The sequence below is a fragment of the Tachypleus tridentatus genome, chromosome 4 (assembly GCF_004210375.1).
Source record: "Tachypleus tridentatus isolate NWPU-2018 chromosome 4, ASM421037v1, whole genome shotgun sequence".
NCBI lineage: Eukaryota > Metazoa > Arthropoda > Merostomata > Xiphosura > Limulidae > Tachypleus > Tachypleus tridentatus.
The window spans coordinates 52,251,791-52,264,792 of record NC_134828.1 but is presented as its reverse complement, the minus strand read 5'-3'; positions in this window follow the sequence as shown (position 1 = coordinate 52,264,792).

Sequence of the window (13,002 nt, the reverse complement as noted above, 5' to 3'; positions counted from 1 at the left end):
AACATAACATAGCTAATTTACGTAATTAAAAACTAATAATACGTAGCCACTAACTACATATACTCATCAAAACTTCTGTAAAGAGATATTAAACTAACATCGTTAGTTGCAACTTTTTGTTACAGGTTGGTTACTATTGTTATTTGTTTGTTTTTTAGTGGAACTTATCAGCCTTTGATAACAATTAAACTATTTGTTCTTTCACTAATGTAGCGATTGTTACGTATTTCTAACAAATAAACTTACCATGTAATTAAAACAATAAAAAATACGATTTATTTTACGTCAAACAACGTTGGTAGATTATTACTTCGCAATTATAACGTAATTAATCAAAAATAAATTATAATAGTAGGTTTCTAATTATCCAGCTAAGCCCCCAAAATTTTGCACTTTTGAAAAAAATTTATAAAAAACTTGCAAAAGAAAAATCAATTAATTATGATGTACAAATTACTTCAATTTATATAATATACTTTTATAACAGTTGTAATGTAACAATAAGGCTTTGTTGGTGTTGCTTTTTGTACAAAATCTGAAACATTATAGCATTAAAGCAGATTTTCGATTAGTTTATTGTACAGTCACGTGACAAAGCTAGGACACCCTATGAAAGCCTGTGTATTTTTGTAACATTTTTGGATATATAGATATTTAATATCAATTTCAGCAACACTGAGAGATTATAGGAATATAACTAAACAATTAAAACTAAAGAAAAGACTTTAAGATCTTTTGTAAATGTAAGTCCATAAAAATGCATATTCTAACTGAGGAAAAAGTTAGGACATTCCCACATTTATTCCCACTTAAAATGGCTCAACTCACACACAGGTGTATCACACCAGGTGCACGTGATTAGAAAATCGTTACTCAGCATTTTGAATGAGGCTAGCCCTATTTAAACCTTAGACATTTAGTTTGGCGTGCTCTTAGTTTTCAGCCAGTCCTTGGTGGATTTACTGATATGTTTTGAGTCATTGTCGTGTTGCGAGGTCCAGTTCCGCTTCAGCTTTAATTTTAGTACAGATGGTCTCATATGATCCTCAAGCATCCTCTAATACACTGTAGAATTCATGGTAGATTCTATGATTGTGAGCTGTCCAGGTCCTGCTGCAGCAAAACAGCCCCAAACCATAACACTTCCACCTCCATGCTTCACAGTTGGTACGAGGTTCTTTTCCTGGAATGCTGTATTTGATTTACGCCAAACATGTTCTCTGTTCTGGCGGCCAAATAATTCAATTTTGGACTCATCTGTCCAAAGAACATTATTCCAGAAGTTCTGGTCTTTGTCTACATTCTCTCAGGCAAACTTCAGTTTGGCCTTGATGTTTCTCTTAGAGAGCAAAGGTTTCCTCCTTGCACACCTCCCATGCAAGTTAAACTTGTGCAGTCTCTTTCTGATTGTAGAGGCATGCACTTTCACATCAACAGTAGCCAGAGCCTGCTGTAGGTTTCGTGATGACATGTTAGGGTGTTTGGAGATCTCTTTAAGCATCTTGCGGTCTGCTCTCGGGGTGAACGTACTTGGATGATCAGATCTGGGCATGTTGGCAGTTGGTTTGAAAGTCCTCCACTTGTTGACTATTTTCTGGACAGTGGAATGGCTGATTTCAAAATCTTTAGGGATCTTTTTAAATCCTTTACCAGACGCATAAGTTGCTACAATTTTCTTTCTGAAGGCATAAGTCAGCTCTTTTGCTCTCACCATGGTGCTCACTCTCACTTCAACAGTCAGGAGCACACCAAACTAAATGTCTGAGGCTTAAATAGGGCTAGCCTCATTCAAAATGCTAAGTAACGATTTTCTAATCACGTGCACCTGGTGTGATACACCTGTGTGTGAGTTGAGCCATTGTAAGTGGGAATAAACTTGGGGGTGTCCTAACTTTTTCCTCAGTTAGAATATGCATTTTTATGGACTTACATTTACAGAAGATCTTGAAAAGTCTTTTCTTTACTTTTAATTGTTTAGTTATATTCCTATAATCTCTCAGTATTGCTAAAATTGAGATTAAATATCTATATATCCAAAAATGTTACAAAAATACACAGGCTTTCATAGGGTGTCCTAACTTTTTCACATGACTGTATATCTTTATTATTATTAAATAATTTATCTCCCGCACGCTATGTAATGTCCCCCAGTGATACAGCCACAAGTCTTCAAACTTACAACGATGTCGCTTTTCCATAAGAAATCACATACCCAATATTTTATTACTTTTATATATTTATACTATGGTAACAAAGATAACATTAAAATTAAAACAATTCAACAATTATAGTATAATTTACTTCTAGCCGTACTCTATCTAAGAAGTGACTCACACCTTTGTAATTTATACATTTTTTACAATATAACTCAACAATATCAGAGTGTGTAAATTAACCCATCTCTGATTACACTATTCATGGGAGGTTACATCTCAATTTATTTAATATCATTTTACAAAATATCTAATATAAAAACACAAGGCTTTGCAGTAATTGTTTTTTTTTCACAAAAATTATTATTCATTAAAAATATGTTATAATAATGAGCACATTGAAACAAGACAAGCTCAAGGCTTATTTGTCTTCAGAGCAAATGCATTACATGCTGAATCCAGCGCAGGGAATCAAAGCCCAAATTTTAGCTTGGTGGGTACAGCACAGATAACCCATTGAGTAGTTTACTGCTTAATTACAAACAAACAGAAAACCAAGAAAAATCAAATAAATATAAAATAAAATAGCGGATGACTACATATTTAATTAACAATAGCATATTTATTGTTGTACTCATATACTTTTACATCTAGTAAAATGTCTTGTTAGAAAAAAAATCTTCTTTGTGTAAGTAATGTTACATAAGACTGATTACTTACTAAAAAAACATTAATTGCACGTATTTGAAATTGTAATAAGTATTTATCACGAGCAAATACTCAAGAAAGTTCTCCTTGGAATTAAGAACAATATTTCAAAGTCCCTACTGATAGCACAATTTTGCTTTCTTATTAAGAGATTATGTTACTTAGCTGTAGTCTCAGTTATAATAACACTCGATAACACAATGGAGGGCATTACAAAGATATTGTTTGTTTGTTTATTGAATTTCGTGCAAAACTACTCGAGAGCTATCTGCACTAGCTGTCCCTAAGGCAGCTAGTCATCACCACCCACAACTCTTGGGCTACTCTTTTAGCAACAAATAGTGTGATTGACCGTCACATTATAAACCCCCACGGCTGAAATCGCAAACATGTTTGGTGCGACGGGTATTCGAATCCACGACCCTCGGATTACGAGTCAAACGCCTTAACCCGCCTGACCATGCCTGGCCTTTAAAAGATATGTGTATGTATATTGGTATGTATATAAGTAAGTATTTAGGCACAAAGGGTACATATATGTTACAGAAAACAATATATGATTGCCTCATTGGAACCATAAAGGACTTCTTTGGCCAACCATTTACTTATTTTTAAAATATAAAGTACACATACTTATAATAATAATACATAAATAAGGTAATATTGCTTTTACTAAACTATTTATATAAAACCAACTTATCAAAATCTTTTTGCTAATCAAAATGATAGTATTTTAACATTTTACATAGCAATATTCTAGGTACAGGTATTATAAAATAATGACTACAGTATACTATTTTCACACGTCCTTAGAACTACACGTAGATAATCGAGACATGAATCGGTGAAGGAGTGTTTCTCCGCTAGGCGTGAATAGAAAAATTCAGATAAATGATAATAAATAATAAATTGACATGTCTAAATGAAACTTTTGTCTAGCCTATTTTGAACAATAACAAGCAACGTTTCGAGCAGACACCCTTTATCAGATACTAAAACAGGAAATCTGAGGGCTTATAGCACTAAAGTCGGTTTTCGATAAACGCAATGGGCAGATGAAAGTTTGCTTGTTGTGTATATTTTTGCTTATCAATAAACAAACCATAAAAATAATTTATAACTTGATGACTTGATAACATTAGTAGCGCAAAATCATTTACTCTGAACACGATGTAAAAGTAGACATGAAAGGCCATAGATAACACTCGAGTCCCAAGTCATTTATCCTCAAATAAGTTCCTTTAGCCTTTCACTTTTAGATTTGTCAATGAAAATCATCTAGTCAACAACACTCACCGCGTACTATTGGGCTACTATTTAACAGTAAATGGTGGTACTGACTGTCATATTATAACACCCTCCACGGCTGGTAAGGCGAGCATGTACGAAAACGGGCTTCTCTTCCGCAACTTAAAAATTTTAAAGCCAGCTTTGTAACTACCACTATTTAGGTAAGGCAGTTGTCCCATAATATTTATTCTTAAACGAAGCAAAAACTAACTATCAGAAATAACTTTGCTAAAAACAGAAATATCAGAACACTTACTCGAAAACGAAGTTGAAAATGGTCCATTTTATGACTTGTGCGTTCTTCTAGACCTTATTCTCAAAGAGGTCGAAAATTAGTTTCTAACATTTTATAGCTCCGGTTTTCAAGAGTTTCTAAACATGATTCGTTGTTAAAGTTTGGATAACAATGATTCAAATGAGATTTATTTTAGAACATATCTTAAAATGGCTCACTGTATGAGATTGGCAATATCAATGTTTAATAATACTAGTTTCAAATAAATATAATCTGAGTTATAAGAAAAGTAGATATCATTGGTGTTTCAAGCTATGAATACGAAAACAACTCTAAATGTAACATAGTCAATGAACTTATTCTCAAGCAAATTAGTAAGTTCCTAACGACATTACTTTGGTAACATTATTGTCCCATGATACTTACTGTCGAACGAATTAGAAATAGAATGAACTTGATATTCCATGGTACATATTTTCAGAATCATATAAACGAGGTTTGTGCTACAATTTTTCTAACACGTGTTTAAAGATACTTTTGTTCAAAGAATTTAAAGATTTATTTAAGATACACTTTTTCTTTGGTATGTTGAATTCTTCTTGCCTTTCTAACTTCTTTTCAGATATAGCTTTTTGAACTTATATCTATATGCTCATGGTTAAGCTCTGAAAGAAAAAATCCCTTAGCCGTCACTAATGTACTTCTTATTTTGTGCATGTTCATAATGCAAATAAATTGAAACATTTGTCTCAGCACGAACAGAAACTGAATATCCAACGAATCAACCATTGTGAAGTCATTATTAAGGCACGACATAAAAAGCAAATAGTATCTTATTATATTACTCGTTGGTTTTAGACTCTTCAAAAACACGATGTACAAGTTGATTTCTGAGGTAAAACAGGCCGGAGAATATGAAGTTAGATTTTATTTATAGACTTGAGGTGCTGATATATGTCGTACCGCGTTGCTGCACACACTATTATAATATAATACAATATGTCGTTATTTTATGAGGAAAGAAATTACTTTAAAATCCTGTATGGCAAAAACTGAGGAATAATTACATTTAAAATAGCAAGGGATATTACAATATACTATATTCTCGCAGTTGTATTTTAGTATCCTAATATCACATTGGTTTAAACACAAAATCCTCTGAAGATTTTGTTGAATAATTATTGTGTGGTTTACACCCGCGCTAATGTTAGTATAAATTTAGATGTTTTGTTTTACTGAAGTTATGAGATGAATATAATTGAGATTGATCTGTTAAAAATTATATAACAAAGAACAAAATAGCTACAGATAAAACAATGATGTTATTCTTAGCTGAGCCCACTTTTTGTTTTTATTACTGATGTGAGTTCCATGAGGCGCTCTTTTATATATAAACTGCTTGAAATAAAGTTTTGCACTTAAACGAAGAGACCAAAGTTTTTTCACAAATAAGGTTTGAATAAGTTTCAGCCCTAACATATGTCTTCTAATAGATACTTCTGATTCACATTTTAATGCTTATTTCTGTTCTTGTTTCGTAAAAAAAAATTAATTTTCTGTTTATTTTTGTTATACATTGGCTTCCTTAAGATTTAGCCTTACAGCATGTGACACGACAGGGTGTACAGTAACTTAACCGTTAGTGTACTTTTACTTTAAACCCGATAGTTCTTCATTCATAGCCCGTTGTCAAATTTCAGCATTCAGTCAGACAAAACCAAGAGCGAGGCGGGAACTAGGAGTATTGAGTACAAGTGTTTGACGCTATGGGATTTCTGGGAATGCGTGGTTGTAATCATATACAGGAGTTTCGAATTTGTTCAATGGTAATGAACACTTCAGTACAAAATATTGTTCGAGTGTCACTGGACAAGAGTATCCCAGAGTTGGCGGTGGATGCTAATTACGGCTGCTCTTTCTTCACTCTAGGCTCAAAATTAGAGAATGCAATGAGCAAGTATTCTTTCTTGTAGCTTACTGATAAAAGTATGAAATAAAAAGAGATGAAATAACGGTGGAAAAGTGACACATTTCAGAAGATAACTTGGCACGATAAAATATGATTAATGCTGAACTTTTCTCACTGGATTCCTCATTTAAAATACTGCTATCATAGTTAATTTTTGTTTCTGTTTTACATGCTATTCAGTTTGTTTCTTTTACAGTTGCCTGTCTTAGATACACGCATTTGTCTCCCCAAACTTTCAACGTTATATTTTTGTGAACTTTGAAATTCATGTCATCATAAGTTTTGTTTGTTTGTTTTGAATTTCGCGCAAAGCTACTCAAGGTCTATCTGCGCTAGCCGTCCCTAATTGAGCAGCGTAAGACTAAAGGGAAGGCAGCTAGTCATCACCGCCCATCGCCAATTCTTGGGCTACTCTTTTACCAACGAATAGTGCATAATAAGTTTTATTAGCTACACATCTTTTAGAGAAATAGGTAGTTCCGATAAAAGTAAACATACTAAAACATTATTTGTTCTATTTCTTAAAAATGAACAATGGTATTCATGGTCTGACTCAAGATATCAGAAGGTTGTTTATTTGCTTTTAGAGAAAAGCCACAATGAGCTTTATGCTGTGACATCATTGAGGGAACTCAAAGCCGGAATTTATCATTGTAAGTCCGTCAACATACTAATGTTCCATCGAAGGCCTATTAGAAAATATTTGTAAGTTCTGTTTTTCTTCCTTTCCACATTATGCCCGTAGGAAAGTAATCAAAGAATATTAATGAAGTTGAAAGAAATTCGGGGTCGATCTGCTGTTATTGACCAAGAGCTTTATGGTTTAGATAACTCAAAGTGAATTGTTCAAGGTTAAACTATTACCAAATGAATACTGCCAGTGTCCATTCACTAGTACTTTCTATAAAACGAACTAGGAATAGGAATAGATATCAATGAATAAAAGCAAAAAAAGATGAGCTTTCCTAATTAAAAATAAAATAAATAACGAACCCATAAAAAAATCAAAAGAAAAACCTAAAACTGAAAATGTTAATCGCATTTGGTAGTGATTTTACTGTGCCAAAAGAAACCACATTACAGCAGGCCACAAGTCATACATAGATATTTAAAAGTTTGCATATATCTTTAATTAATAATGATGAAACTTTGCTCATTCTGTAAGTTGACACGCTAGAATGTAGAAATATTTTTTCATTGAAACAAAACAGTTGAGAACATAATAGCCGAACAGATTGATCACGCAGTTCCATCTGCAGAAACATGTGGTCTTGTTTAACAAATTTTGTACTTCCGTTAAATGAAAAGAAATTTCTAATTTCTGATTCTGGTTGTATGAATTATGATCTCATGAGGAGAGATTCTGAGTAATTAAGAAACAATTACCACACATTGAAAGTTTAATTATACGTGACTGACACCAGCATACCTAGAAACCAAAAATAATGGGTTATTCATAACCGATTCCACTAAATAAATAAAATAAAAATAAATTCCTCAGTACAAATTCATCACGCACACAAAATATATAGGGTTTTATCACTAAAAACAAAGCATGAAGATATTTTGATATTTTGATTTAGTATCAAGTTTTTAGATTCAACTAACTAGATATACAAGACAAAACTCCTTTCGCAGACTGAATGCTTCATGTACAGATGAAATTATTTAGATGCTCAAGACTAACATTAGATACCTGGATAGGGGACCAGCGAATACACTTTGGTCATAAGAAAATACGGACTCATCTAATGAATGTTTAGAATTTAGAACAAAACGAGTTCCTAAAATATTTACGTAACCGTACGTTAAAAGAACATAACATTGTAATATACCACCTAACTGTGTTGACTTACAGCCGTGAGACATTGTTATGTTCGGTAAATCCTACTTTTCGTTAGTAAATCGTAACTCAGAGGTTGTTAATGGGCTGCTATGGCTGGCTAACGCAGATAGCTATCAAGTAATTTCGTGCAAAATTGAAGAGAAACGACAAAAACGTTTGTCTTCTTCTTGTGAAATATATATGTAGTTTAGTTAAAACTCTTTAAAATGTTCTGAAACTTTAAAAATAAATACGAGACTGAACTATCATTCAACATGTTACGGTTTTATAAGTTTCGTAAAATTTGTCCCTCTAAAGTACTTTTTACTGATAAAAAACTGTGTGTGTCTAAAAAAATAATGGCATAAATTCACCATTTTTTACACTCACCCTTAAATTAGTGTAAAAAAGCGCCCATACTGGGATATCCATCCAACCATATATAATGTTCATATATTTCCTAGATAGGTACAGATAGGTACTTTGTAAGAGCATATTTACAGCATAGTCCCCCAGTGGAAGAACGGTAAGTCAAGGGTCTTAAGACGATAAAATTTAAATTTCAGTTCCCTGCATTAGATAGGACAGGTACAGTTACGACAGAAAGTGTTCATACCCCTGCGTCGTGAGTAGTATGTTTTTCATAACTTAAAGTATCACGATTAGGATAATGAAAGTAGAGTATATTATAAATATTATAGTAGCACACATCTACATAGTATTTTTATGTAAAGTAAACGACAAATAAACTGTTTATAAACAAATAACCAAACACAGGAGGGGCAGAAAGTGTTCGTGCGTCTACTTTAATGGTCAGTTTTATAGCCTTTCACGTGAATTACTTGGCGCAATCTCTCCTCATAGCCCTCCATGATCGTTTGACAGTACTCGACTGGTATTTTTTTCCATTCGTCTTTACAGAGGGCCTCCAACTCTTGCAAGTTTTTCGGATGATGCTGATGAACCCTGGTCTTCACCTGATGCCAAACGTTTTCAACTGGGTTGAGATCGGGTGACTACGATGACCACTCCAGAACGCTTATATGGTTCCTCTGCAACCAGAATTGCACATATTTTGATGTGTGCTTAGGGTCATTGTCGTGCTGGAAGATCCAACGACGCCCAAGCCGCAAATTCCGAGCATCATTCTTGATATAAGTGCCTAATATATCAACGTACTCTTCTTTTTTCATGATTTCGTTGACGCGGTGAAGGCTGCCTACACCAGACGAGCTGAAGGAATCCCATAGCATGATCGAGCCACCTCTGTGTTTAGCTGTAGGGACGGTGTTTTTTGGAAAATTTCGTTCCCCCTTCTTACGGAAAATATAGCAAACGTCATTGTGGCCGAAAAGCTTGATTTTAGTCTCGTCTGACCAAAGATTACTCTTCCAGTAGGTAAAGGGTTTATCTACATGTTTTCTTGCATACCTCAATCGTGCTTCTAAATGAACAGGCTTTAAATATAGAGTTATACGAGGACGGCATGCTTTGAACCCAAAAGAGCGTAACATGTTCGTAACTGTAGAGGTGCTTACTTCAACCCCAGTTTCCCTTACCAGTTTCTGTATGTCATTACGTGTTAAACGAGGGTTCCTACTAACTTCTCTGAGAACCTTCCTCTTGGTTCTCTCTGGAATTTTGGTGGGGCGGGTTAGCAGTTGATCCTGTAAGCTTAAACTTGGCAATTATGCTTTGAACAGTAGATTTCGACACATTAAGTTGTGTAGCAATACCGGAAAGAGACACACAAGACTTGTATGTTACAATAATTCGTTTTTTAAATCACTGGACAGTTGTTTCCTGTTCGCCATGATGACCAAGCAGATAATGACAAAGACGGTGCTAAATTGCCGGAAGTACATTTTTTGCTGGCTAAATTCCAATAATTATGAACCCAGTGTCTAGTTCTGGAATAATATAATGTAGTTTATTCGCCAAACTAAACACAATTTTTACGGGAATACCAGTTTTTTCACACATTCTGAACTTTACGAACACTTTCTGCTCCTCCTATGTTTGGTTATTTGTTTATAAACAGTTTATTTGTCGTGTAATTTAAATAAAAATTTATACATATGTGTGTTAGTATAATATTTATAATATACCATTCCTCTATTAGCCTACTTGTGATACTTTTTTAAGTTATGAGCAAAAATCCACTTGAAACGCAGGGGTACGAACACTTTCTGTCGTAACTGTAGCACAATGTGACTTTGCTCTAAAATAAACAAATAATTTACAACATTTTCAGTTTGTAGAGTAAAACATAAAAACAATCAAATTTTAGCCTCTAATAGTGGGCTTTGATGTTTGATATTCTCATTGAGGTAAATAAACTAAACCTAGAAATTAAAAGAAAAGCAAGGAAGATTTTTTAATGGTTTAAGCAGATACGATTTGTTCATATTGAAAGAAAACTATATATGCTAGAAAAGACGATTGTTTAAATTTAGTGCTTATTGTATACACTCATGATCATCAGTGAGTAGGGAGAAGAACGGCCCAAGTGAGAATTTCCCACGTTTACATCATATTCATATTTCATCCATAACTTGTGTGAATGGTTTAAATGAATACGTTAACATTTTAAGCAAACAAATAAGTAAAACATTTCTTAAACTGAATGGTTCATATAATGTTTTTATATGTAAAAGACTTATCAAATAACACTGTTATTAAAATTTATTAAAACTTTTCTTTATGAATATTTTTATATTACATGCTTCCCTCTACTTACTTTATACCTCTCCTCTTCTTTAGGATGTTAAACTCGCAGTCTGAGGGTCGCGAGATCGAAACTAATCACAAAACATGTTCACCATCTCAGCTGAGAGTGAATTATGATGTCACAGTCAATCTCACTGTTAATGTGCAGATGTATAGCCCAAGATTTGCTGGTGATGAACGCTTACTAGACAAGACGAAAGAAATCTAATAGGCTAGGGCTAACAAAGATTACCCTCGAGATTTGCGCGAAAATGAACTACAAACTATTCTCCTTCTGGTCACTTTGTTAACTTCAGTTCCAGCTCAATTCATCTCATCCCTTGAGCCACTCTAAAAGTTATATTTCAATGTAGACTTACAATGTTTTAGTGTTTCAACCTGGTCCAGTCTGACGTCTTGTATTTAGTATATCGCTACGTTGTAATAACATAGTAACATTATATATGTATAGCGTGGTAGATTTGTTTACTTTCAACCACAGCTTTATATAATGCTCGTGTTTCTAACAAAATAATCTAACCTATATAAAAGCCATTGTGTGTCACATCACCTTGGTGCCCATAAATAGGAGGAGTCATAAAAGCCAAAATATATTTATTTAGATAGAGCAGTTCGATAACTATTTCCTCCTTACGATTTTAGTGACAGAGGTGCAAAGGGACCGAGGGGGAATGGGTGCCGTGTAACCTTGTACGTGTAATAAGTGTTGGTATAATAAGCCTAAAGTAAAGATGTAGTGTGGGTCACCTAGCCTAGCGTCAAGTGCATAAAATAATTAAGATATTCTCTGCTATATCACCAACGTTATTAACAAAACAAATTTTCTTAATGAATGGAGAGTTAGGTTGTTTACACATTTCATTTTATACTTTCAGTACATAGACTAACAATAATATTACCTTTTATTGCTAAACAACATGATAAAGCCATTGTTGGAGCGTAGTATTACCAAAACGCACTGATTTATATATATATCAGTATAACTGGCTTCTACCAATGATTATGCCACAAATTTATTTCATGAATAATTTTAATTTTCATAGCTCACAAAGGAAATTAAAGAAGTTTGTCTGCCTCGACTATACTTTTCTGCCTTTGTTGATCAAGCTAGATTTCTCTCTTTTTTTTTAATTTTTGACGGACTAGATTCTATTTAGTTTGTTACAACTCGAAAATATTTCAATGATTAGTCTATATATATCAAAAGAGAACATTTATAAGTTTCATAGCTGCTGTCACTATCAATTGGAGTACGAACTGCAAATACCAATGAACCAGAGAGCTGTCTCATAACATGACTGTGTAAGCATTGTTAAAACATATAACTGACGGCTGTCTCATTGGTATCAGGGCAGTGACTATATCGCTAGGTAAATTTCTTGTTATAAATGGCGAAAACGTCAAAACAGGTCGCTTGTACGAGTTACACATGGACTTGAGTTATATAGGTTATACTGGGACAGTTTGTTCAGATATATATTTAGAAGTATGACGTCACCATCTACTTTCATTAACCCAGAGCAGTAAATCGTGAAGAAGACAAAATGTAAACAATTCGAAATCATCTCACTGATAAAATATTAGAAGACCTGAACTACTTTTATATGCACGAATTTAGAAACAAAAATTTGATAGCTTATACAGGCCGTTTTTAGTCTTCTTTTTTCTTGTGAAGTAACAATAAATTCCCAGGTTTTTGTATTTAATATTTTAAAATATATACATTTTTAAAAAAATTCGTGTTCGTGTCTCTCTAGAAGGTGACTTTTTTAAATTTCGCGCAAAGTTACACAAGGGCTATCTGCGCTAGCGGACCTTAATTTTGCAGTGTAAGACTAAAGGGAAGGCAGCTCGTCATCACCACCCACCGCCAATTCTTGAGCTACTCTTTTACTAACAAATAATGGGATTGATCGAACGTTATCACACCACAGGGGTGAAAGTGCGAGCATGTTTGGTGTGGTGGGGATTTGAACCTGCGACCATCAGATTGCGAATGAAATGCCTTAACCATCTGGCCATGCCGGGCCAAATGACGAGTAGAAATAAATTCTATATTACATATAATGTAAGAAGTGAAAGTTTATTGATG